Consider the following 27,100-nt stretch of genomic DNA (forward strand, 5'->3'; position numbering starts at 1 on the left):
AATCTTTATTACATGCCATTAAGGGTTATACTGAACAATAACACATGTTTTGATAAACATGACCTACATGCAGCATTATAAACACTGATGTGATGCTATGATTAACACACCCACTGCAGTACCATTTAAGAAAATGGCATACCTAGCTTATGATAAAGTATTTTATAGTATTGCTTTTCGAAACTAGTCCCTCCTTCTTGAATCTAGAAATGTTGTGTCAGAAGGTTCCCTGAGGAATCAATCAAGCAGAGCTTTACAAATATGGCTATTTTCTGATTTGCTTCAAATTCAAGGTTCATTTATAAACTCACTTTTTTTTTCTTTCTTTCTTTGTAAAGCTAATAAAGCGTGATGAAAGAGCATGAGTGTTGCTATGTGCAGAGGTGCCATGTGCTATGGCTGAAGGAATATTCCCTAAAATGGCTCTGGGCACACACCTGAACCCCCTGCTCCACTTTTTCTGAAATCACATCTTCAAATGAGTTGCGGATTAAAAGCAACAAGGCTGCACTAACTACACAAACCTGAGTGTGAGGTGTGCTAGAAACGCTGATAGAAATATGAGCGATATACTGAACACTGAGTTATTAAATCTCGATTTAAATCTTTAGTTCTGGGATTTTTTCTTATAGACTACTCCCACAGGAGGCAATGTCCTTCACTACCTCCATCATCATAGAGTAAATAAAAAAATAAAGATTACAAAGTGAGTAAAGCAGCATTATGTGTCCACAAAATGACTTTGTCAATTGAATCGTGAAGAAAATCTATGTCTGTGCGGATAACCATTGTTTCTGGTGTATTACAAATACATTTATTATCAGCGTTTAAGGAAGTCTACATATGTAGTTAGATGTCAAACAATCAGCATTGAGTTATTTTAACTTGTTCACTAGACCTAATCAATATGCTTTTGTAGTTTTGATTAATTTTTGATTTGTAAAGGTTGAATTTACGATGTTAGACAGGCATTTAAAATGGACACATAGTTTCAATGTAATTGCACGGGCACGTCATTTTCCAAGAGGCATCGTTGGATAAAAACAACCCATTACTTTAGTTGCTGTTTTTATTTGTCTAACTTCAATTGACGTTATCCAGGCCTTTTAAAACTGACACTGTAATCCAGGAGGAACGGTAGTTGCATGGGAATGTCATTTTGCAGGAGACAGGCTGGAGGACAGAGACAGGAGCAGTTGCAGATGAGCGCAGGCATGAAGACAGCGATGGCGGGGGAAAAGGCTACAGAGGAAGAGTGGGCTGGATGTGTAAAATTGGAAAGGGAAACAACAGAGGGAGGGGAGAGGCAGTTGAGATGAGATAGCAAGGGACGAGTGGCAGCAGAATGAGAGAGGGTGGGAGAAAAGCAAATGGAAGGTGCTGGAGGAAGAGATTTTCCTCCTATTCGTATACTGTATCCTCAAAGCGGCTTTCATCCGCCTTTACATCAACAGCCTTGGTTGAGAAACCCCTCCGCAAACTCCACAGACACACACACACACACACACACACACACACACACACACACACACACACACACACACACACACACACACACACACACACACACACACACACACTCATCATGCCAAAAAAGCTTTGACAGTGATCACCAGTTTAAAAAGGGTTTCCTCTAATTTCTGCCAAAATGAGCTTCCCTTAAAGCCTTTCAGAATGAGAGACAAAGATAAAACATGGTGATTTGTTTTGCTTTTGTTCTGCAGGAAATCAAAGATGCACTCACAAAGGTATTTTAGTAGAGACAGGAAAGACGGCGCCAATGTACTTCCTGTTGAAATATCTTGCATAACGTAGTATATAAGGTCAAATGAAATTGTACTTAATACATTAAGAATGCGTAAAGCCTTAGCAAAAACACACTGTTACACACTCGCAGCCTGAATGAATGCTTGCAGCAGAGAGGAGACAAAGGAATTAAAGTGAGGCCGACTAACAGAGTATGACATGTCCATGGCCTATCACTAATTATGCCCCCACTGCTGCAAACTGTTCCTCACTGTGATCCTCTGAAACAGAAAACTGCAGCAATTACTGCGCAAACCACCCCGTAAGTGAAGTGTGTGTTAGTTATAAGAAGGGTGTTTGGTGAAATCTTTTTATTAATGAATACACCCTACTTTAAATAAGGTATATAAGCACTGTTTAGGTTATGACTGATGGCTTTAAAACTACTTGATTGACTGATGGTATCAATTTCATTTTAACTTTTTATTTTTGAGATTGCGTACCTCTTGCTGCCGCTCTGCTCTCTCTCAAGGTCTGATGCACACACCATTTTTTGCTCATGATATAACATCAAGTCTAGTTACCCTGTTTTGTGTCTGATTGCAATTATCCACGTGGCAAAGTCTGAATGCATCAATTAAGCAGAAAATGGCAGAGATAAACAGAAACATTTTGGGAGTGAGCGGCTGGTGCTAAAGGATTAAGTTCAGAGGCATTCCTCAAAAGTTCAGGGCAGGTATTGAAACGTGACAGAGAGAATTAAATGTGCCAATATGTCGGTGAAAATGTGCTTCAGTTAGCACCAGCTCTATGAAGACAGCATTCATTTTACAGTAACTGTTAGCACTGATCTTTGTATATTGGACTGTTTTTGCAATGAGGCTCATTTGCGAGAGGTGCCCATTTGGCGCCCAATGTCTGCATATTACCACATTTAATGAGTAAATACCGCAGCAGTAAGATGCTATCTGCTCTGCAGTTCAGTTAGGGCTTGGTTTCACCCTTTGTGGGTGCTTTGGGAATAACGGTTTGTTTTCTTATTCGTGCAGGTTACGTGGCCACAAAAAGCTGCACAACCCTCTAGAGCACACGTGTCAAACTCAAGGCCCGCGGGCCAAATGCAGCCCGTGGTAGATTTCATTTCGGCCTGCAGGATCATTTCTAATTACTAATAGATCTGGCCCGCCGGTATATTGCACGCACACCTTCACTCAATCCTGAGGATTTCCTCAGCTCAGAGCCTGAGCCCAAACAGTGATGAACTTGCATGAGATGCCAAGTATCTGGCTTGAACTAGCATCACAGAGCAGCAAACTGAGTTTCAATGGATGTTTCCTTCTGCACTTGTTTTCGTGCGACAACAGGGCATGTTTGGTTTTTTGAAGCTGTTGTTGGCCTGTGGAAACATGTAATCATAAGAAATGACTCCGGAAAAGCTGCAGATAGAGTCATAAGAAATGAATGCGACTGATTATTTAATGTTTAATGTTGTTTTTATAGGCAATACTTTAAGCTTTGTTAGTTCCAGATTTAATATTTGCAATAAGTTCATTTCAATAAGTTTTGCAATAAACATTGAACCAGTCCGGCCCTCGACTAGTACCCATTTTTTCTATTTTGGCCCACTGTGTATTATAGTTTGACACCCCTGCTCTAGAGAGTCCACCCCTAAATGAACAGGAACTGCAGTGATATTTTCAATAACTTAAACATGCTATGATGGAAAGTAATACACAGGAATAGGTGATTGGTTTCTCTCTGACAGGAATTTTCCAAGTTAGTTCATAACATTAACTGCAGAACAAAATATGGAAATGATCACATTTGACTGATTATCTGGAACAGCCTGCAGGTAATCAGCTAAAGGAAATGGACTTTATTTAAATATATACTAAGCGGTTTTCAGACTTAATGTCTGCAGTTTATTCTGGACTGAGCACTGGCTTGCAGTTAAACTCATCAATAAAGCACTACACGTCTAAAAATAGTTGTATTCACTTGTGGAGTGTGTGAGTGATAATCTGTGCAGCAACACTGCTGTTATCTAAGCTTGTTAGATGAATGCATTTCTAATTTTAGTTTCATCTGTGCCAAAAAGTCACTTTTTAGCTTTCACACTCTTAACCTCACTGGGTAAAATTGTCTAGGTAGTTTTATTAAATAGATAAACAGTTACTTTGATTGATATATTTTCCCAAGTTATGCTTCAGCTCCAAAAGGCTCTTTGTGATCAAGTCACAGGATGTGGAAAACATCTCAGTCCTTTGGGATTACATTTGCTACCTCACCTATTAACCACGCCCTAAAATATAATTTGGGTTCAAATTCAGATGATAAATAAAGATAATATGTGGCACTCATTTTCAATGTACAGTAGCTCCAATTTATGAATAACAGGGGTCTATTTTATCTCAAACTATCAAACATACATGTTTCACAAACATACAGTCATACATACAATAGAAACACAATGCATGCACACTGAAAGCCACATATAGCTATACTGCTTTGCAGTGACCCACATGCCCACTTAGCTTTGTGGCACTCCTCTTTTCTTCCCACAATGCACTGTTGCATGGGTAACGGAGATGATGGGTGAGGCTGAGATGTCGCAGCATGCCATTTATCTCTGTCAGACATGGTTGAACTCCAGTTCTTATTGGCTGGGCAGGATTCGTGATTGCTAAAGCGGCACCCCACTCTCTGAGACGATGCTAATTAAACAGAGGGGAGAAAAGAGCAAGGGGCCTTCACTCTCTCCCCTCTGAGGCGCCATGTTGCTGCAGCCAGCGCTAACACACACTCCAGAGAGCGAGCAGAAATGGAAAGCCAGCTTAAAGTGCCATGACCCATCTTTGTTGTGGACCATACAATGATTCCTACCTCAGATGTGATTTAAAAAATAAAAAAAGCTTACCTTTCAGCACTCAAGCAACCTTCCCAACAGTTCAAGAGCTGCAAGAGAAAAACACAAAAACACATTTTAGATAGTTTATTCCCCGTCATAAGAGCTGTTATCATAAGGACTTGATGTGAGAGAGTTCAGGAAAAAAGGTTTTGTTGTTGGGAAAACATCACAACAGGGCTGTGAACTGCTGCCCTGAGCACACATTCAGCACTGACATCGCTTTTTATATTGCAAAGGGCAAACATGTATTACATTAATGATTACATTTGGCAGGCATACGTGTCTGACACTTAAGCCCTTGTAATTTTCCAAGCAGTTACAAAACCTCTTCTTCTTTTCTGCTATTCAATCACAGCAGGAATGTGCTATATCTAACTGGGACTTCACCACGGCACAAAATGAGTTGTGAGAACAAAAGGGACATGGGATTTGGGGGGAGTGCTGTGCTGAGCAGCTTTTTAGTTTAGGACTAATTAAAATGTGGGCGGCACTCAAAAGGTCAGAGATTGACCCCCGAAAAGAAGAAAAGAAAAATGGTTCACGTCACTGCTGATTGTGTGCATACGGCGCCACTCAAGGTCCTGTCGATTAATACAAGTTCACTTTCAAAAGGGGAATCAAGGGAGATGGGAGGGAATTAGGCGTGTGACAGATAAACAGCATATCTCCGTGCTCTGCTCCTGCCCCTTCTCTCCAGCTGGGAGATAAAACTCCGGCTTGGCAATGGTTGCCAGCGCAATTGATTCTGGCAGAGGAATGTGACTACAGAGCACAAGGGCTAAGTATCTGAATAGCTGCTGTCAAAATGCTGAAGGGGAATTTATTCCTAGTTTATATGCAAGCTATATCATGGAGTTACTGAGACTAAATGGATGCAGTTTGATGTACTGTACGGTGTGCTGTCATTTCCCCGGCGTATAATCACACAGCTTATGGTGCTGTGCTGGATTCACTGAATGCCATGGAAGCAAATCCTTCACATTTCAAAATATTAAATGGGTTTTTGAACCATTGTTGTAACTACCATGAACTTCATATTATTCTACATGTCAGCTTGTTATGTGTGGAAACTGACATTTGGCTTGATTTTCCAACTTGATGACTGATGTGGATGATTCTGGATGACAACCGTAGCAAAATATTAGAAAACATGCTTTAGAAAATAATCTCTTGTTTAAATAGTCATCCATTACTATTATGTTTTCATCAATATTACTTGGATGGAGGCTTCTAATAAGTGGGTTTTCCGCCTCTTCCTGCACTCTTTGTTATTTGTGATCTATGTGTATGTTACATAGAGCAAACAGTCTTAAAGAACATCCATTAGAGGAATATATTGCAAGCATCATTTAACAATAAAAGAGAGCAACATAAAGAGTAAGGAAACAGGGAATAAGTAGCCCCATTGTGTCTGCTCCGAGGAAGGTGTCTTGACCGCGGGGGAATACAGGAAGTGATTAATAGGTACACTCTAGCAATCAGCAGGTAATAAGAGAGCCACCTGTCAGAGGTCCAGCTCCCTCTGTAGATGTATGGCTAATAATTGGCCGTGAATGTAGCCAGTCTGCTGCTATCAGAAGCTCACAGGGAAGGAAAGCAATCTGTTTGTTTTATTCTCAAAGTCTGGGAGAGCAGCAAATACATTCCAACTGAGAATAGCTCCAGACAATAATATCCTCTCCCTAAAATAGACAGACAGTCAGTGCCCAAGACTGTGTTCACTCTACACATCTGAAAATGTGAGTATGGCAGGCATTACTGTGCTGTGACACTACACTTAACATTACTAATTGGATAGTTTATTAAAACGGTTTGCAGCTCAGTGTACACTCAGCACATCTTCATCTTAAACTCTCCGCAGAGTCTCATAGGTGTAACAAGCTGAGTGTATTCAGCTGCAGTTTGACAACACCTTGACACGTTATTATGCCTTTAAATATCCCTAAAATAATGAAGCTAGCTTGTGTATCAACTGGGGAAATAGACGTGATGACCTTCTTAAAACACCATCTGTTGCACCGTACAACCACAGCAAGGCGAGATTATCCATTGAGGCTGAAAGCGTCACTTTCTATGACACCCAGAGTGTTTCACTACGCTGTAAATGGCAAAACACAGTAGCTCCACTTCACTTAATTTGAAATGCTATTGTGTGTTCACAATGATTTCACTCTGAAGCCATGTCTTTCTATTGTAATTATTGAATAATGATTTGATGGGCTTCTTTAAAACACCATGGAGAGCTCTGGCGATGTTTGACATTTCCATTTGTATCTGTGATATTATCCCTCTGTATGCAAACACGGTGTGAGGATGAAACATGATGAACACTGATGATCTAAATAACCCTTCGATGATGGGCCTTGGCGCTCCATTTACTCTAACACTAATGCCCCCACCTCCCCCTATGCTCACCACTCTGTCAATGCCTCACTTTATGTTTTTTTCAGGATTTGAGACATTTCTTTCTCTGTACACCTCAGTGTCAGGGTCACTGTCCACCCAGCTCTTCTCCCCTCCCCCCCGCCCGTCCATCCCCAACCTTTTCCCTCTTTCGAAATTCTCTGTCCATTGCCCCCCTGACAGCCACCCATCAACCTGGGTGCAATTTAAAAAGCCCTTCAACAGCTGCCATTCCACAGGGCTGGCTATCAGTCCAGCTGCCAGAGCCCAGACAGTGACTCTGCAGCGGCTCTGAACGTCAGCGCGGTTCCCCCCCAATCTCAAATAAACTGAAGGTGAAAGACTCTATTTCTCACAGAATGGTTCATCTGAAGACAGGGTGATTGAGGTGGAGCTTGGAGGCAGCGTTGCTACTTCCTTCCTGACGTGTTACAGCCAACATCTGGAACGCAGTGTTTGGGTTCGGACACAACGAGTTTGACTTCATGTAAACTGATGAGCATGATTTATTATCAAAAGCATCAAAGACTTGTGTTCATGTAAACAAAAGCAACAGCATCATTTTGACGATTACATTTTAAATTTCAGGCTTCTCATACAGTGCAACATAATAAATACTTAAGGCATACAAAAATAATAAAAAAAATGGTGCAAGAAGAAATTTAAATGAAATGTAAAATAGAGTGAGACAAGATATAAAATACATACTGTAAAGTGGAATAAAACCATGTGTTGTAATATTAAATCAATACAAATATGCAACTTTAATGGAGCACTTTGTTGAATTATATTAAGAAACATTATGATGCTTTGGAGAGAAAGAGGTACTGTAAGGGAGGAATATTTCTGCAGAGATGTATCACTTGCTCTGTGTCTGAGCTGCAGAAGCCTGTGTGCCTCCTGCATGCAAACACTGCATACATTGCTTTTCTAAACGTGCATGTTGCCTGAAACAATCAGGTGGAATCGACTCAGGCTGGAGGCTGGGCAGCCTGCTGCTGTGCACTTCTCTCCGCCATATGTCTCTGTCAGAAATATTTGCGTGCGCAGTATGAGGGATGAAATCAATCCAAATGCTATTTTCCCAGTTGCTCCTTCTTGAAAGCTGCAAAATTGTACTGATAGTTGCCAGATCAGCTCACATTGTCAAATGTAACAACTGGCCACCAGTGACATCCACAGACACACCATCTGCTCTCCAGCGGCTCATCGTCGTTTAGGGAAGGAATGCGATGGCTGAAGCCTTTCTCCTGTCTCAATTAGCAACTGGGAGAGATGGATGCTCTGTGTTATGGACCATTCAAAGATGTGTGCTATGTGCCCGTTGGGAGATGTGTTAAGGTGGTCTAAAGGCTCCTGTGGAAGAGAAAACTACAGTAGACTGAGCAGATGTAGATGCAAGCCTTCATTTTCCATAGCAGCTCCCACTCAGCTATCTATACTGCCTGAAGATAACATCACCAGTCGGATTGTGTCAAGCCACTAGATAATATCCAATATGCTCTAATACTAAACTTTGTAAACTTGGTGTTGCAGTCACTGTTAAAAAAATTCATTTATTTATATGTATGCAAATAAGTCTTCCAAATAGCAGATGCTGAGGTCTGTTTAGCAAAAGGCCATTTCAGCTGAATGTGTATGTGCTGCTGGAGAAGTGAAGCTATTTCCAACTGCTGCTCCTGGAGCGGCTGCAGCATTGTGTTGGCGACTCTTGCTGTCCGCCAAAGCTTTTAGTTCATTGTGTAGCAGCATCACTTTTGCCCACAGCCACAAGACAACATGAACAAAAGCTGCAGTTGGCTGGGTCACACTGCGATGTACCTCGAGGATGTACGCGTGTTTTGCATGGGCTGGGGAGGCTAACTGTTGGGTCCATTAGCATGAGAGAGAGCTGCAGCTTCAGAGCTGAAAAATGGCCCTGAGCGAGCTGGCATTATGAGGAAGCATCTTCCCGATCCATTCAGCAGAGAAAGTTAATGGACTTCAAGTGGGTTGTCGAGAGTTAAATTGAATCTGCTGACAATGGAAAGGCTTTGATGTAGCAAAGATTAAGCAATTGTTGTCATTTTCTCTGCAAACCCGGAGTACCATCAGCCTCAGAGTGCAAGCCTTTTAAAATGTTCTGCGTCCATCAGTAGCTTCTACACTCTGTCGATAACAACACGTGAAATACACTTGTAAATATCCAATGAAAAGCATGATTTTGTCAAATTAAGGATCAAAACAGTTCCGTTCACTAAAAGCCTATTTGTGTTTGCAGCATGTAAGTCATGCTCCCTCTTTTGTCTTGAACACATAATAAGGTCACATATATTTTTTCAGAATCTCTGTCCACATTTCTCTCTGGAGCTCTAACGGCGTCTCTTTAGCTAACAAGTGTAAGATAAGTCATGGATCTCTGGTGGGATATATCAGTTAATGGTAGCAGTGTCCTTCCCATGCCCTTCTGTAATAGCCAAGCATCATTAGTGAGGGGGTTAAGAGAGGGCTCAGCCATCCATATGTTTCAATAATTACCTTGCACTTCTGTCAAAGCACATACTGCACTTACACACATCACTACAGACATAATAAATGATGAGGGGAAAAGTGGATCTCTTTTCCAGTCTCTTTTCTGTGTTGCTTTCCTTTGAGAACATGGACTGCAGCTAAAGGTTTAAATGTTCAGCTTTGATCACGGGAAGAGGCTGCGGGTCATGTCTGCACTGTGAGTGACACTCCCATCCTAACGCCCCCGAATCACAGCCCCCAATCTATTTTCTGCCTGGCTAGTCTCACTGCATATATTCTGTTGGATTACTCGTATCATATGCTCATACTGTTTTGTTCTCAGGCCAAAACAACATAGGAAGTGTGATCCGATCACGGTGGACCATATTAAATACAATTCATGGTTTTCTGATCCTGTGATGTGGTGAATGCATTTAGAGTTATGTTAAAGGTCTCAGCGGTATATTTTTACATCTGTATTATATCATTGTTATTCTTAACATATGTCTTCATAGTTATTATAGTAGACAAGTGCAACCTCCGCTGAAGATAAATGGATGCACTTTGAGTCACTGTTTATTAAGGCTCACTTATCTTCTTACAGTACACATGGTATTGCAAGATAAACCATCTGAGGTGATAGGAAAAGCAAATGAAAATGACCTTTGCCTCATGTAGCTTGGCACTTGGTTTTAATGTACCATTAATGTGATCTTAAATGATTTCCCGTCTCTATCTTGTGAAAGATATATATATATATGTTTCAAAAAGAGCATGGGCTATAGCCGAAAACAAATGAATGATAATAACAGTAAAAGTGTAATTTGTGGGAAAATATCCTTAATATCTGAGTTCATGATGTTATGCATAGAAATGTTGTTGAGAGAGAGAGACAGCTAATAAAGTGAAGAGAGTGATTCAACAAATCAGGAATAAAGAGGCTAAATCATTATGTACAACTATAGGAGGAAATCACCACCATATTTTCTGCATTTCAACAGGAAATTAGATATTATTAGTTCTTATTTGTATGTGTTTATTAATAGGGGACAGCAATACAAGCTGTAGATACAACAATAGCATATAATCCACTAATGGAGAACATAGCAGGGATACTCTATCTGTTATGTTGCTGAATGATCCCCTTTGTTTCTCACTCTCTTTGCATGCTGGTGGGCAGTTAGTGTACAGTCAGTTCATCTCAACTCTATTTGCTGAAAACAGCTGCCTGCTCATTATGAGAGCAGTTAACCAAAACCTAAAAGCGTAGTGTTTTAAAACCACAACAAAGAAGCTTAAAAAACACTGAAATGCTTTGAAAAGCTGAGAGGAACTGCGGAGTGTGTTCATCACTTTATAAACTGCTGTACAAAGTATTTGATCCATTTTATTGATAGGGGGATTTTTAAATACTCATGGTGCAGAATGCATTATTTGACAACCTAAAAACATTACCAGTCTTGTCTAAAATGTCGTATATCCTACTCATGGACGAGTTAAAGTGAACTCCTGGAATGTCATGTAACAGGAGATACCGTGGCTGCTCTACGGAGGGAATAGGACATTGACTTTTGCACCATTACATTTTCTAATCTTACTCTGAAATAAGCTTTACATTCCAGTAATGCTGACAATTCTGGTCCTTTATACAAAGACCTCTGGAGCATAACAATGGAAAATGGCAAATGTATCGCTTCACAAAGTCAGTATTGTGCTCATTGTCCACGCAGCAGCAGGTGGAGTGTTTGCAGCCTTAGCTGTCCTTGGACACTGCAGGAACATGTGTAATGCAATGAACTGCATTAGCTTAATGGTCATTCAATAATGTTAATTTATGGGAGTTTCCTGCTGCACTGATTAATGCCGATTGATGCATTTACTCTCCTTGTGTTGATGACCATTAAGGCAATGTATTAGTGGTTTTTGAAAGTAGCTTCAGTCAAATATAGGCAGAAAAGTTGGATTGGTTTGTTTCTTTTGTACAGCACTTGCTAAGGCAGCCGCGAAAATACATCAGTTAAGTTATATCTTAAAGTGTGCAGACTTAAATATGTGTTATAATGTTATCCAATTAATCACGTGGCCTGGATTTGTCGTTAAACGTGGTACAATTCTAGTTTACTCTGAAACACATCCTATCAATTTCTTCCTCACCAAATCACATAGGTGTCTAAAGAGTTTAGCAACATTATTGTTAAGCACTTACAGCAATATGCCTTACATTTACCACGGTGGAAGGATATATTACTCTTCTCATCATGAAACAAATGTTATCATCATCCTCCAAGTGAGATAGCTTTGAGATGGAAATATGTACTGAAGGTGAAATGCATGCAGTACATATGTTTGCTCATGTCCTTGTGTCAGTATCTGCCTGTACTCTAAATGCAGCACACAACTTGTTTCTTGATGCATTCATTCGATCCCCGTCGTATCTTCACTCCCATGAAGGAAAATCTCCTCGCAGCACACCTCAAAAGAAGTTGCTTAGCCATTCGGATCCAGAATCTCTCCAGGCAAATCAGCAATTAGAGCCTAAGCTGCGTTGTAAAATCAATTAGTTGTAGTATGTGTTCCAGGTGTCACCTCTCTGAACAAACCAGGAAGAGTGGTTTGAATCTGCGAGGCAGGAGAAAATAATCTGCAGCACTTTTACAGAATGTCTATGAAATCTTCCTCTTTCTTGTGAGGTGTGGCTGCATACTGCCGCTTTGACTTGCTGTACAACTTTTCTAAAGATTTGAAAGATGGAAGTTAGGATGAAAAGCTACTAAAATGACTCGAATACGTTAATATTGTCATAATGTTTGTCTCTAGTAAGCCGTCTAATGCATGTCCTTTTTGACACCAAACTACAGATACTGGCTAATTGAAATGTTGCATCATACATATGTTGCATTGTTTACTTGCAGGAAGCTATAAGGTTAGTTCAAGTTAAGATATAATATTACGTTTTTTTGGAGAACTCGTTTGGATTCATTTTTCTGGCCACCTGGTATATAGAATTTTAAATATTCCCGCTCCTTTCACATCTGTTTGGGTTTTACTAACTACTCCTGAAGGAAATATTTGTCTCTAAAGCTTTTAAATGCTTCATTCTGTTCACTAAATAAGTGCTTACTTGGCCTGTTTTTGGGATTTATTGCTGGGGTGGTAGTGTACAGAAGATTCATCAGATATTATTTTGCACTAGGAGAGCGGAGTGATACAGAAAAAAGTGAATTTGTGGGCTTTAAAATCAAAACAACTAGCTAAAAAATGCTATGAACATGTTATAGCAAAGCACTTGAAACCCCACCATTCTCACTACACACAGCCATTTTATCCTGTGTCAATATATTGACATATTGAATGCAGCTTTAAAGACACTACTGCCTTAAGGTCGTGCCATAGGATATGATTTTCCTCTGTAAGTTCTCAGCTCTAAACGTCTCAGAATGAGGCATTAATTCCCTGATGAAAGTCGCTTCTTCAACTCTCACTATGATAATTAATGAGATCGACATTTTCAATGATCTGTTTCCTGCCTTTACTTGGCTGTTGGAGTGCGCTGCAAAAGAACAGCTGTTAGCTTCAACGGGGTAGGGAGACGGGTGATGGGAAACAAAGAGGGCAGCATCTGCCTCTCTGAAAGATGGCACGCTATTTTTCATCAATATCTTTGTAAAGCATAGAGCAGATTTCCACCAGGTGGGTCTAAATAGAGTCAGCACGGCAGTATGTAGCTGTATTGGTTAAGTTATGCAAACAAACATGCAACTTGTTTAATGTTGCATCCTGGAAGTGAACAGTTGGTAGCCTCTTGAAGTAAAAGGCCTGTTTATCCTCAGAAACATAACCCTATAGGTGAAGCTGTGTGTAACGTCTCTCTACAGGAGGTGGGACAGATGTTGACTTATTTCTCAGAGCAGTATACAAGCAGCTTTTTCTCACATGTCGTCAAATATGGCCATGTACAATAGCCTCTCAGAGTTGTTTAATGTCCAGCGGAGCTTTTTCAGTGACAAAATGGGTCATGTAGAGGCAGACTGCTGTTTTTACTTTCACCAAGGTCAGTAGGTCTCTGTTGGCTTACGGCCTATTCTGCTGGGAGCTGCAATTAAACTGTGACACCATGTATCATCCCAGGTTAGTCACCAGCTTCAGTTGCCCACTTGTACTATTCATCACCCCAGTTGCACCACGTAGAGTATTTGGAAGGCCACAGTAGGCCCACAGGGGAATAATTAGTTCATGAGTAAATATGAGCAATGGATGCAGATTCACCTTGCATGCATGGATTCACAGCAAATGACAAACAAAAGGGTCATAAAGCACAGCAGCTGCAAATTCCTTTGGTTACTGTAGTTGTGATCCTGCATGATGATTAGGAAAAGCCATTGCAGATACAAAGCATTTGAAAGGTCCCCTATTAAACTGTGTTTCATCAAAATATGATATTTCTCAGTTATATACATTACATTACATGTTACTTGTTAGACGCTTTTATCCAAAGCGACTTACATACTCAATACTGTGGGCAATCCCCACAGGAGCAATTTGGGGTGAAGTGTCTCAGGGACACAACGACATGCTGACTGCAGTGGGGTTTGAACCTGTGACCCCCTGATCCCAACACCAAGGCTCTACCCACTGCGTCACACGCCTCCACTCCATATACAAAACATGTCTCTGAAGTATTTGGCTCGAAATACCAAACAGATCATTGCAGCATCCCATAATCCCCTCTGTTTCAGCCCTGTTTCAAAAGTGCTGATTCTCTGTCTGTTACTTTAGAGGAAAATAAGGAGCCCCTCCCCACGGCCCTCTGAGAGACATTTGGTTAAAAAGAACACAATGGTGCTCTAGGAGGAGATTCAGGTGATAAGGTTGGGGGGTGGGGGGTACCTTGGTTGGTGATTGGCTAATGGTTACACAAGCCAAAAAAACATTATGACATCATAAAGTAGCCAAAATCTGATCAGCTAATTTCCAGAAAGGTTTTTTATAAATGGATCAGGACAAAAAGAGAGCAAATATTTTTTCCTGAAACTTTCAGAATCTCTTTACACAAAGGGAAATCATATGTATGTATAAAAGACATGACAAAGTGGATTCTTTATAATAGTTGACCTTTAAATAAAAACCAAACATAGTGCTGTTTACTAAAAATAAATGTAGATATAATTCGAAACACATTTTTTCATGACTATTTTGCTTACTGCGTCTCGATACATGTGCTCCCAGAGAATCTTGGCCTCGTTTTGATTTGGTTTTGCATTTGTATAGTTTTTCTGAAAGACTGCAAGCTGTGGGGAAACAGTTTCACGCTGAGAGCAGTGGAGCTTGTGTAGTTCAGTGAATGCTGTTGTACATTCTCACTTTTGCACATCAGAGGAGATGCAACAGCTCATTCTTTCTCACTGGGACAGAGCGAGTCAAAGATGCAAATGTGGGCATTCACGGATGAAACCCCTGACCTCAGTATGCAAGTCTGAAATGATAGAACAGCCAGCCCCTTCCTTTCTCTTAAAAGAACGTCAGCATTGGCTCGTTTATTTTGTTATACTTCTTTCTTTTTGAAAGGAAAAACTCACCCTTAGGGCTGATTTCTTTTTTTATCGTCTTGCTTGTAAGAGCCAAAAAGAAGTGATTAGACACATCACACAGAGTGACGGATTGAGTTTAAATTTCCATGCTGGCATTTCAGTCAAGATCATATCTGGTACGCTGTAGTCATGAGATTTGACAGTCGGGTCAAACCGCAGTAGTTACTCGGAGCAGAAAATGAACAACAGTGAGTGTATCATTGGTATACAGGTGTGCACACGAAGTACAGAGCCATTTTAAATCACAGCAGACAGCTGAGGTTCCAGGCGGCATGTTTGAGCATTTGAGGAAAATGTGAAAAATGTATAGCCGGAACATTTTGTGTGACAAGCAATGCAATGACACACTTCTCTGTGTGCCTCCATGTCAGTGTGTGCTGTTTGTCTGTGAGAAAAATCACTAGTGGAATCACTTTGTGAATAATAGAGCTTCATATTTTCTGAGCATGGCAGGAGGTGAAGTACATACAGTAGAATCCAAACAGCCAATATACACAAGTGATTTGATTTGCTCCTATATATGAAGTTACCTGAATATCAACACTGTGGGGGCAACTCTGCAGGAGATCTGCTCTGCACAAATCTTATTTGGCTGTAAATAGCAAAGAGAGGCAAAGCGCTCAGTCAGCGCTCTTATGCATTTGAAGACCGTTGATAGTGTTAAGGAGCCGATGTGTCACACAGCTGGGCTCGTGTTGTGTTGGATGCTTCTGGGGTAAGAAAAGAAATACGAACAGGGCTGACTTTGTGTTGTAAGGCCACCCATGTGGAACGTGCTTAAAAATAATTAGCACAATAACGTGGTGAAAAAGGAAATGCAACTTGAGGAAATCAACTGTTAAGGAACATCTGAGGCCGCAACAAGCTGTGCCTCAGCATATGCTCCTCCGGTGTTTTCAACATTGCTCAATCTTCAGTCCCCGCAGGAGAAAAAAGCCTCTATTTATAGATGAATGCTTTCTCAAGACGGATTGTGGAATCACTTTTCTTAGCACATTTTCCAGGTAGTACTGTAACGTTTCAAATAAAAGAAGATTAACTTCACGACAGATGTATATGTCTTTTTGTAAAAGATCAAAAAGAAAAGCAGTGGTTTTGTCTGTAAAATCAGTTACTGTTATCAAGTTAATTAAAAGCTGGAAACTTCCTGCAGACAAATCACACTAATTGGAAACACAACCACAAGTCTTTGGTTTTTAAATACCCTCCGTTAGGGGAAAGAAAACTTTAGATGTCTGTTTTACAAATAAACCAGTCTCTAAATTCCACTTTCTGAACAGTTTCCAGAACATCTGATCAGGGAAAATCCAGCTGCACCATGCTGCTTCTTATTCTAGACTCAGATTTTATATGAGTCGTATACTCAATATGAAGTGTCTTGGTTATCTTGCGTTAACATCACAAAATGCACCAGTCAAGCTGAATGCTGCAGATAAAATGGCCGTGTCTTGGCCATGTATGAAGTACTGTTCAGCGTACAGGACTGCACTCTCATAGCCGGGGTATTCTCTAATCTATCATCCTTATGAGGTGCATGCAGCAGTATTTTGAGACAGTATGTTGGCCACCACCTCACATAATCAGGACTCCATAACAGCGCTTGTAATTATCTGCACCTATACAGTCCTCCCACTCAGTCTATTCTGCTGGGCTTACTGCAGCAGCTCGTCTGAATTGAGGGTATTTATACATGAAATTAAGGTGTAATTAAAATCGGTCTGGTGCTAAAGGGGCTGAAGGTGATTATGCTCATTTGCATAGTACACTGATTTCTTTTTCTAATGCTGCCTTCCCAATTATGACCCGTTCCAACACATTCTCGACATCCATCACTTTTAATATTTCAAACAAAACCCGAACTTGGGGATGATTAGGAAAAGTGTTTATGTGCGATAACATTTTCCATCTTAATGTATCTCCAGGGGTAAGGCTTGACATGCCACCAATGTTAGTTAGTGAAACAGACTGAATCTCAGTTTACGGCTTTGATTTTGAGGCATCTAGCTTATGCTTTTTTCTTCTTATTACCACCATCACAGGGTTAGAGATATCATTAGTAAATATTAGCACTGAAACAAGATTCTGCTGAGCATCTGATGAGGAATCATCGGAACTGGACCTCGGAAAATAAACATTAGTATTCAGCTCATTTTTCACAGGCACAACATTATCTAATTTGCTCCATTGGGCTTGTTTTCAAGCAAATGGGGGACTATTATATGGGCTGTAGACCAAGGAGAAACTCATTACTTCTCACATTATCACCACAAATGCGAGGAGGAAAAAAACTGAGCGCTGGCTTCAACGTGGTCGCAGGCTAAAGCTCGTCCAGGTTGCAAATGGAACGCCTCTCGGCTGATTCGCCATCACGTCCTAAGCCATTGCTGATATTCGGTGAAGGGATGTCATGACTGCTCCAGCTGTCACAGGCACAGCTGTTCACTTTCCCCTTGAGTGAGCAAAGCTCCCTTCGCCCTGCAGCGTGATGGCGTGTGTGTGTGTGTGTGTATGGGCGAGTGTGTCCAAGCGCAAGCATGCAGGGGGACTGACAAGGTGCACTAGCAACGCAGCGCATGCCAAGACACAGGGATATAAACAACTCTATGCAAGTAAACTGGGAGACATAATTCAGTCGTGGTGTTTTTATGAAGTGAAGGACACATGTTGATGGCGAGCTCTGTTCTGCATGTTTCCAAGTGAACCTGAGGAAATAAGTGCTGCTGATGTATGCGACATGATTGATGCTCCCCCCCTTTGGCCGGGGCGAGCATTTACTCTATCACAACGCTCTTCACACCATGATTGTGTACCTCTTGAGGTCTAGGTGTCCGAAGTGCTAAAAGGGCCATATTGATTGCATATTGAAACAGTCAGTTATGATGAATGGACACTCGCTAAATCAAATTTGGAGATTAATCGGCTAGCGGCGGTGTCATTAGGGCTTTGTGATGGCTGAATTAATATGGTGATTAAACGAGAGGTTGCTAATATGTCACCATGTCAGATCTGACAAGCTGACCCCGGATCAGCTGCAATGGAGTAAAAGACACTTCATCATCTTCCTCCTATAGCGTGTCTTTGACCTTTTGCATTTACATTTATCATCGGGGCTTTTCCCTTACAGTTAGAATAGCCCATCGTTTTCATGAATAGAAACGTCTGGTACCAGCTCTAGTATTTTTGATTTGTTTGATTTAGTTGGGAAAAGGAATCCTTGTACAAGCTTAGTATAAAAGACAGCCATTGTCCAACACAGCAGAATGTGAAAATACTGTGAACTGCTTTCTGCATCTATATTGGTAGAGCTAATAAAAGTATTCTTAGCTGGCAGGAAAATGCAAATGCTGACAAAATCAATGCACCCCGCTGCCAAATCCACAGAAACTAGCGAGCAGATTTGGCTCATTTCGCAAAGAGGCAATACACACACACACACACACACACACACACACACACACACACACACACACACACACACACACTCTCACACACAGAGACAAATATGTGATACACCGTGTCCCTATGACCCTCATGCTCCATATGGTCAAGATGAGGGCAGAAAAAATAAGCACACAGCTCTGTGGGTGACTGCAGCTCTGCAGCCAGCAGAACCCCGAGGTGTCTGAGCAACACAGAAATGGCTGGTACAAGCCTCTTTTCCAAACCAATGCTCTTGTCCTACTTCATATACTGTACTGTAGCATATGAACATGGTTCAAACTAAAACATGGGACTCTTTTTCTTCTTGTGCGCCTCACAACAGTTCTACTTCAACTGAACCAGATCTGCCCCTTTGTAAAGCTGCAAACCAAACATACATAAATCATGGATGTGCACAGTGTGTGTTTATAAGCACAACGCTCACACAGGGCTTAATATTACATGTAACATGAAGAGGAAGATAACAAATATGTAAATGGGAAATGAAAAGAATGAATAAATTGAAAATATTTTGCAAATAGTCTTTAAATATGTACATTTAGGGCGACAAATGCACACTTAAAGACATACCCAAAATACATATTCCACCCACGTACCATCTACTCAGCAATTGGGGTAACTTTAACCAAAAATAGCTTTTTTTAAGCTGCCAACTCAATATGATATTGGTAAATATAATTTCAAATGTGATCAGATGTGTGCACATATTTGAATTAGTCTGACTCTGAACCCAACAACAATGTTTATTTAGGGTAAGATTGTCCTGGTAGCCAGTATTATGTCTTAGGCAAAACTATATTACCGAATATGTTCCACTGCCTTTTTTTTATTGACTGAGACAAGGCAAAGGTGACACACAGAGATTCTTTCTGATCATATGAACATGTTGTTGACACAAAAAGAAGCAACTAAGATAGTTTGAAAAGTAAAAAACGTTTCAAACATCTCAATGAAGTGAACAAATACAATTTAGCTAGATTTGAATGATTTAAATGCAGAATATAATCTGATGCAGATGGTGTTGATAGACTTAACATAATATTGTTGGCAGTTAAAGGTACGATAGCATTACATCATGTATAATTTTCGTCAACTAAAGCAGGATGAGTTTAAATAAATATGGGAAATTATGAGTACATTTAAAAACTAAAGCACACAGTGGAAGCTCTTCATGTGATCAGGCATGTTTTTGAGAAAGGACATACAGTTAAAGTCATGCACAAAGTCACAGCAGTTTATTTTACTTCTCTTACCACGAGCACTCCTGCCAGAAAGAAGAATAGCATGACAAATTGCATGTGTGCCACGTTAATAAAGTTTCTGCACCACATGGAATTCAAACACTCTCTCGGCTTACTTAAGGCGCACCAGAGCAAAGATTGCATGTAAATTCAAACTGAGACTCTAATGAAACCATTACCACCACATCAGAGGGGAGAATGGCTTCCTCTTTGATTGTGGGTAACTAAAAAGTTGACCAGATAAATAAATATCCATTTAGAATCCGTCAACTCAGAGCAGACAGATGATATACCTGCCAGTGTTCACCTCGCTTGCCTTTTCCAGGGGGGTGATTATGGGTTAATGGCGTTGAGGGGGGGTCAGTAGAGCTGAAAGCACTCTGTCTCCATTATCAATGGGGGAAAAATATGTGCCAATCCCTCTTTTTCGTGAAAATGCATGCAGCCGGTAGCGAAAGCTTTTATGTCTTTAGGTAATTTGTGCCAATGACAGTGCCCCAGAAACATTTCCCAGTTTCACTGTGCAGGTTTTTCAGTGGAGACCACACAGTGCACTTATCACAAACTACTTTAGCAGATGGGGGGAGCCTGCCCCGACAAAAAGATCATCACTCACAAAACAGGAGTACCGGATGACCTCTAGATGGTAAATTGATGTTATTGTGGCACAATATTCATAGAGTGTGATAGGCCATTCAAATGTGGCCATATCTTCCAAATGGTTTCATAATTTGAGTGGACAGGTCCACCATTGAGTAACGCGCCAGCAGAGTTATGCATTTGACCAGGAATAAAGCTGAAATCAATTTCCCCTGGTCTCTCTGTGCGTCCCCGTGTTTGTGCCTGAGGGAGTACTTACTCCACTTCTGCTGACCTCTTTGTCCTTTTCCCTATGAGCATATCGCTCCCATTGAAATGATAACTGCTTTTCAATCTGTGGTCAAAACAACTGGCCACACTTTTCAAACCCCGATGGCATTCAAAGCACTTAACCATCGCTACCGGAGCAAATCATTTTAGGCAGTTATCAATATGCGTCTGCGGGTAAAGTGATTGTCAGGAATCAACAAAAATACTGCCGACGGACTGTTTCTTGTGACCTCTTCTATGGATGGCCAAACATGCATGCTCTTTTAAAAAGTTGATGCATCTAAAGCACGCTACATACAGTTGCCCTTATCATTTTGCCATATATTTGCATGTGAATATTAGCTTCTCTTTGTTGTAAGGCTCCATCTGTCCACTGAAGATATTCCAACTTCTTCTGTTTGCAAAGTTGAGCTTAGTATGTAACATAGAAGGAAGACATGGAAACAAATACAATAATTTCCAAACTTTGTGTCATATGCGATTGTAATTCAATTACTGTACCACCAAGGAGGCCTGGAATCTGTTGCAGAATGGCTCGTTCCGACTCACTGCTTTGGGTAATGGTGTTTTCTTTGCTCGGGAAATGAAATATAATATCATTAAATAGAGATATGCAGAATGGAGTGTCGACAGATCCATCTTGGGTGCCTGCTCAATCTGTTTGTGGGTGCTGAGTGGCTCCCAAATGACAGATCCAGCTTATCATTGAAACATCCCGCTCGTGGAAAAATGGGAATTTGGCTCATTCCACATTTTAGAGATTTATGGTTGTCAATATGGCGAGGTAGGAACAGAAGACAGGCAATTAGAGGAAGATCCTGAGGAACGCTGAGCAGTCTATTACTAAAGATTTGTTGAAAGGATGGGAGGTGTTTCTAGAAGCCACGGATTCACGAGTAGCTTCACGACTAACACCTCTGCACGGATAAAATCATCCTTGCACACGGCCATCATTGGAAACCATTGACAAGAGACAGTTCAGGTTTTCAGTGTTTGTACTCGCCCCAAAGTTAGTATTTGCCGTGGTTACCACTGCTTTAGCTGCAGATAATGGTTAAGAGGGGCTGCAGAGGGTGGAAATGAAGAGGAGAGGCAATAAAGAAAAGCTTTGATGTTGTCATGCATGATTGTGCGGAGGCATCCTCAGGCTGGTGTCGAGTGTGTTGATTTAGTGAGTGCTGCAGAAATGAGAATACAGATGGCTATTTGGGGCTGGGCTCTGAGAATTAGAACCTCTACGACACGCTTTATCTTCAGTGACACTTCAAATACTTCAGATTTTTTTTGTGGCACAATGCCCGTTCAATTAATTTACTTTGGGGTGGGCTGACTGCCATTTGTAACGGGAGTATAGAAAGAGAATATATGGAAACGGAAAGAGGCACTTGAAGTCTATTTATTTCTTCTAAAACATTTAGTCAAAGGAAGGAGTGATGTCACTGAGAACAAAGCTATGGATGTGATATTTTGGCAGCAGGTCTCCAACATGATTCTGAACCTCAGCCCAATCAATATTGGGGTGTTTTATTCTGAAACACAATACATGGATCATGCAAGCAAGCACTTAGGCAGAGGGGACAGATGTTTTCCTATATTAGACCCAGGAAATAAATAAATAACTGCAACAAATGAGTTGCGTCCACTCCATGTGCTGGACATCTGTGCTGCAGACGGCCCCGATTTGTGGCTCCGGTCCTTTCATTTTAGTATCAAGGAAAATTATTGTTCGTAAATATGGAATATATTGAGCTTTAAAGACAAGTGTGTGTGTTGAATGAACTAAATATTAATATGAGAATATAACAGTGTGACCGGGCAGAACAGTGATTCACTCGACAGTAAGACATTCATATGGGTTTCCAAAATGTAATATCATATCTGAGACGCTGACGTTTTTGAAGGCCATCGGTACAAATAGTATTTGCTGGACATCTGCGTTACACTTGTCCCTGTGTTTAAGTATCGAGGAATTATTGTATTCTCTATTATGGAAAATAGTCAGCTTTTTTTAGATAAGGAGACGTTTAATTGGTAGGTTTCTTTTTTTACAAAAACAGTTGGCTATGTATATGTGTGCATCAACGTATAGCTCTTTCCATATTTTCAACAATGACCTATACATAAATAATATTATGAGAATGTAGCACTCAGGACAGGGAGGGATTCAGTCTGCACCAAGACATTTCTTTGAGCCTACAAAATGTAATTTAATAACTCAGACACTGATATCTTTGAAGGCCACAATTTAAAATAATATAATTTATGACATTTCAGTATTTCAAGGACCTGCAGTCAATTTGTTTGAAACAGAAATACACGACCTTAACTGAGTTTTAATTTGCAGTGATGGACAAATTTTACTTGGAGGATTTATTTTGCATGTAAATACTCTGATGGAAGGAGACCTTTATGGCCTGCCTTCCCTCCATCTTTCTTTTCCTTCTTAATGTGACACCCCAGCAGCAGCCTTTTGTACATTATACTTGCAAGTCATGCACATTTGGCTAAACACATCTCCGAGGCATAATGTAATCAGTGAAGCCATATTCTTGTCGCACAGAGTACTCAATATTTTGGAAAATGGGATTCAGTGCATTCTCATCAAACCCCTGGAATGAAATATGACAATTTTGTATAGCTCTGGTATTTGCTAGAATAATATGCTCGCCAGGTGAATAATCAGTGTCGCTGGAAGTGACACACCAGTGTGCTGAGCTATAAATGAGATGGGAATGGGGCATTGGGAAATTCGTATTATGCCTTAAGGGAGGTGTGCTGCTGTTACTACTCTGAAATACAGTATAAGGGCTATGCTTATACATATGAATTCAGAGGCAGTTTGGCCCCAGCACTCAGAGGGGCTTTAGATGAATCACAACTGTGATGACATGCATCCACAAACAAAGAAGCCACTGTTTGATGGATGTGATCCTCTAAATACACTCAGTGTGGACATATTTGGCAGAGAGTAGCTGACAGAGAATATTTCTGGAATAAGCCCAAAAAACATCTCGTACATTTAGAAAACATGTGTCGCTGCTTAATGCCAACATTATAATTTGTATTCAGGCCTATATGCTATTAACAAGAATAATGCTAACGCCAATGCCTATAACTTCAATGCTAACATGCTAATATTGAATAGTTTTCTTTAGGATTCAGTTTAGTCACACAAAATATAATCACACAACAATTCACAAGGTATTATTAGAGGTTAGATGTGATTTCATTGATCCTCTTTCACAAGCTACAGTACCTGGCAATATATACATTAAAAAAGCTTGTCCTTTACCAGCTGCAACATTAAAGTTATTCCAACAGAAAATATAATACCATACATTATTGTAAATAACATTGTATACATCATTTGTATGTTTTACTTTATGTGCTTTCTTATATTAAATTGTAATAGCTGTTATTGATTTTAAGACTTACTTACTTTTGCATGACTAAAATATCTGAGTACTTCATCCACCACTGCACTAAAAGGCTTAAGGTAATGTCAATCATTTAGCAATAATTTGACCTGATGATACTAATCAGCCTGTCAAAAATACTTAAAGGTCCCATGACATGGCTATTTCTACTGATCATAATTTTTGTGTGTGTGTGTGTGTGTGTGTGTGTGTGTGTGTGTGTGTGTGTGTGTGTGTGTGTGTGTGTGTGTGTGTGTGTGTGTGTGTGTGTGTGTGTGTGTCAAATCTCCAACGAGGCGTTCTGGGACAGCATAGACAGATCATAACACACAAGGGGAAGGGTAGTAACCGGAAAAACATGACATGGGACCTTTAAAACAACCCTCAGTCTGATGGAAGAAAGTGTTAACACATTTCTGAATTTAATTTAACCTCATTTCAAATCATCGCACCTTGAGAGACCCTTTTAAACAGGTTTTTCTTCTGTTTTTAATGCAAAGAGATGATTAACATATACACATAAACTGGAACCTAATATCTTTGTACAGGTTTTCCCAAAAGAGTGTGACTAGTAAAAACATAAATAATATTATTTCATCATTAAGGTTGTTATCCTTGTTTATCATTCTGCTCACATAATGGATCTCTCTTCAGTAATTGGAAATGCAACTTCATACCTAGCAGGGGCGATGTCAAAACATTTACACCTTGCAAATCCGATAAAAGCAGATTAATAAAGATCGTAATCTCATCTCCGACTGAAATGCACAGATATCTTCTGACAGTCGGATGAAGAGGCCGCGACCTTCAGAGTCAATGTTTTGTGATGGAAAGAAACTGGTTGGCCTTTATGAGAGAAGCACATGGTTCAATAAGGAGAGAGGAAACCTTCAAGTCTTTGAAACGCCACAAAGGAGTCTTGATGGAGGATGGATTATGTCCTCTCCACTAACCTTAGTCTAAAACCAGTGGATGATTTCTGATATCTTGAAAAAAAAGGCAGCCCTTTCACCCCAAGAGGTCAATGACATCTAGTGAATCCAAAGGAGTGGTTATGCTTTCAGTGGGGTCCATTTCTCAAACTAGATAAAGTGTAGCGTTGGACTAAAAAGAAATGCCTTGTTTCTCATTTTCGCGTGGTTCCATTCAGCCATGTCGGCGTTATCTTCCATCCGCAGCCAACTGTGTAGTCCGACACTGCCTTGATACGACAAGTATAAGATAAACTTGACAGATCAACTTTTTCGATAGTCACCGAGCCCATAAACAACTGAGGTCTCTAATCTGATAATCCACCAATGAAAGATTAGGCGCGGGGAGTATTATTGTGTTGTCACTCTTGCTTACAGGGTCACATGGGATTTAGCTGCCAGGGTTAGACATCACTCGGCAAATCCTTGGGAAGTGTCACATCTCAGCAGGTGAGGTGTGACGATAAGACGGACCGAGGGATATTAAAAGGGACAAAATGCAATTATCACAGGCGGTAATGAGAGAGCAAACACCTGCAGGGGGGCGCAGGGTTGCCTTGTGATTAGAGACTCATCTTCTCGCTGAAAGGTCACAGATATGATCCCAAACACGAGTCCGTCAACATCTATTTGTACTGTGAAGTAACCTTTTATGCGTTTGCTACATTTTAATGTGTCTAAAAATGCTGAACACTGCAGCGAGTTTCAATCCTAAATGATAGAAAGTATCAAAAACTTTAATTGATGCCATAAACGCAGCCCACATTGTCCTCTTCCTGCTACTCGGTACATTTTAAACCTGATATTAAGCACCAGGCAGCTCCTGCATATGCTCGCTGCTATCTCGCAAGGAGAGTTGGAGCAATTCAAACATTCTTCAAACTGCAATTTATTTTCCCCGAGTTGTAATTATGGTCTATTAAAATGCAAATGATGTCAATGGCAGAGCAGCGCTAATCACTCAATGTCTGTTTATGGGCAGTACAGCCACATTAGAGAGAGACTCACACAGGGAGATGAGCAGAGAGCCTCTATCTGTGAAGGATCCCATAAATTGCACTCCTTTCTCCAGGTTTATACACATTTCACCAAGGCATGCAAAGATAGTCTTCATATTCCAGTTATATAAAGTTTATGATTTCGATGAGCACTCCAACTTCACAGCTAAATAAACAACTTGTTATTTTAGTGAGTTAGCTGATTTATTCGTATTTGTGTGTCTTGAAAAATATTTTATATGATATATCAAGACACCTGTATGTATCCAACATAGTATTACAAATACAATGTCAGGATATCTTGTGTACTTATTTATTCTTTAACATTACATTTGTCTGAAACGGCAAATTGATTATACAAAAGATTGTGGCTGAATAATCACAGAAAAAAAGTATATCCTGTTAAAAAAGATATCCATCAAATATATTTTCTACAAATTATAATATTTCTGGTCAGCCTGCTTCCTTTCATTCAACCTATTCAATAAATAGATCCCAATATTTCAATCAGAGCCAGCTTCTGTGCATAAAATAACTTTAGCACACGATCTGCAGACTATAGGAAATTAACAGATCTATGCGTTTTCTTAAATAATATGAATATACACAAATGTATTGCTACGTATTACAACAAAATAGTATGATTTTTAATCATCCTCTATCCTCACATTCATTGCACAGTATGGATTCATTTGTATAGACTTTCTGCTGAGTGGACGTCCACGGTTAAACATATTAGGTCATAATTATCTATATTTCAGTGTTTTATTCATGAATGCATAGCCACGGGTAAATTACGTTCACGTATATTAAACTACACATGATTTCCTTCTGGGGATCATCATAAGAGTGAAAGCCACACAAGAGCTGCATTTATGGCGTCAAGAAATGTAATGACCATGATGTATCTCTGCATTGGGAGCAACCTATTTCATGTTATGTCCTCTGCAAACTATTATGTTCCCCTGTAGTTGATGTTTACACATGCGTATTTTCAGCCATCACTTTTGCTATGCATTACATGAACT

The 27,100-nt window shown here is 40.2% G+C and overlaps 1 protein-coding gene across 22 annotated transcripts in view; it reads right to left on the reverse strand.

Moving 5' to 3' along the window:
* Nucleotides 1-27,100, reverse strand: part of LOC104962705 (protein tyrosine phosphatase receptor type D) — a 201,740-nt gene that overhangs the window by 141,958 nt on the left and 32,682 nt on the right. For all 22 annotated transcript variants that reach the window (XM_010791191.1, XM_010791186.1, XM_010791184.1 and 19 more), the window contains exon 4: nt 4,664-4,701. The gene's annotated coding sequence lies outside the window, so the exon portion shown is untranslated. The remainder of the gene's footprint in view (nt 1-4,663; nt 4,702-27,100) is intronic.

Source organism: Notothenia coriiceps, unplaced genomic scaffold (genome assembly GCF_000735185.1).
Source record: "Notothenia coriiceps isolate Sejong01 unplaced genomic scaffold, NC01 NC01_scaffold00035262, whole genome shotgun sequence".
Lineage (NCBI taxonomy): Eukaryota > Metazoa > Chordata > Actinopteri > Perciformes > Nototheniidae > Notothenia > Notothenia coriiceps.